Source organism: Enhydra lutris, unplaced genomic scaffold (genome assembly GCF_002288905.1).
Source record: "Enhydra lutris kenyoni isolate GAN:26980312 unplaced genomic scaffold, ASM228890v2 scaffoldscaffold26, whole genome shotgun sequence".
NCBI lineage: Eukaryota > Metazoa > Chordata > Mammalia > Carnivora > Mustelidae > Enhydra > Enhydra lutris.
Window position 1 is genome coordinate 15,877,356 of NW_019154110.1, and position 1,970 is coordinate 15,879,325.

The window sequence follows — 1,970 nt, forward strand, 5'->3', positions numbered from 1 at the left end:
CACAAAAGATGTGCACATACTCATTTATTTGAATGCAGAGATGAACAAGGTAAGCTCTCTGCCCTCAAGGGTTCTGAGCATACACAGCTTTCTCAGGCTAATTAATGCTGTTTCTATTTCCTAGTTCCGAAACCCTACCAAAAAAAAATTCAATTCTTAGGGCCAATGTGTAACGCTTTCATCTCATCAAAATATTGAAACTCCTTCTATAAGTAATTCATCTTTAATATGCATGTGACCAATTTCCTTGTGTGGAGAGCCCCTTTGAGGGCTTAACCCTAGCATTCACAGTGCCCAGCCCCATGACGTGTCTGTCCGCACCACACATTGCTTTCTGTATGGTACACTGGTGGTGGTGGTGGGGGGGTGTCGACGGTGAGAAAGCACTGAGGATGAGGACCTGGCATCATCTAGCTCTGAGTTACCAATCTGTAATACGGACTGCATAAGGCTTACTCACAGCACTGTAGATTATAATGAGATGAAAGTAAGTAGAAACATCTAGCAGAGCAACCAAAGGGCCAATAAATGTGTTAAAACTGCTAAGAAGTCAAAACACGGGCCTGTCTGGGGCTCTTTGGTTAGCAGAGTCTTCCTCGTGAACATGCGCAGGTGTCACTGCTAAGCGGGGTGATTCATGTTTAAACTGATCAAGAAAGGTATGCTAGGTTTGGCCGTGTCTGTTTAAAATAAAAAGTAAGCAAGTGAACAGTGAATTTGAAGTTATTTCAAAAAATTAGTAAAAATGAACTTTTCGGTAAAGATGACAAGAATGAATGTGACTTCGGGTTCGTATACTCTGCCCCAGGCTACCAAAACCATGCGGTAGGAATCTTTTATTCTTTCTGTCCACAAGCACCTGACCCAGAGCTTCCCACACACTCTGTTGCTGTAGACCAAGGTCCATCATCTGTGAAACTAACCCAAAGCTGCTTATTTTCTCACTGTTGTGTCAAAAAACAACACAGGATCATGGTTTTTGGAGCGCTGTACTTTAAATTTTATTTAAAAACAAGCAAACGTTTCCAACGTATCAAATGCTTTAATTCACATTTCTCTGTAGGCATCGGCCACAATACAGAGCAAACACAACAAAGCGGGAAACACAGGGTACTTAAGCGGTAGGTATCCGGCGCTGTGGGCAGGAGTGGGGGTGGGTGTGCAAAGGCCAGCTGGGGCATAGCTGGAGCCATCCAGTGTTGACACTGTGGGCTCAGAGGGCCAGTTCACCCAGCTCACCTGCCAAGTGATCAGGGCCGAGGATCCAGGCTGCTCTGAATGTGAATTAGATAGAACTACAAATCAGAGTGCCCATTGTCTGTGGGGCTCATTCAAGTAGACCAAATTCCAGAGAAAGACTGCTGCCAGAGCCCAGAACCAGAGGTACGAGATCCAATGTTCTGATGAGCCACTGTCCCTGACTACAGTTGGGCTACCCTTCTGGCAGGAATGTTCTCACGTGGCACAGCCCGCGAGTGTTGCCTGGACAGTGGGAGGGGAACAAGGGTGGCAACCTCACCTCCCAGCTCTCCTTTCCAGCTTTCTACATTGGTCACCGAAAAGCATCACACAGTGGAAATTTCCTGTGGGTTATCTTGTGCAGTGCGTTCTGCGTGGACGCTTCCCTTCGGGGGCGAGGCAGCCCAGGAAGTGAGCAGCAAAGACTGGGGAAGCGTCTAGGATCAGCAACATGTGTTTATCTGCAGCTTCTAGGGGACTTTCTTCAGATGTTTCTGCAGGTGACTAAGTTCAGTCATTTATGTTTTGTGAACTTCTGTAGGAGGGACATTTTTGGATTCTTTCTCCAGGTCCTTGGAATGCACCTTTTTGATATCTGTAAGCCTCATGCACCAACTACAGTCAGGGCCCGGGAGGGTGCAGGGTAAATGTGTATGTGTGTGCGCACGTGTGTGCATTTACAAAACTAAAATAATCAGGACCATTTCTACATTAAAATTAGAAACAGGAGG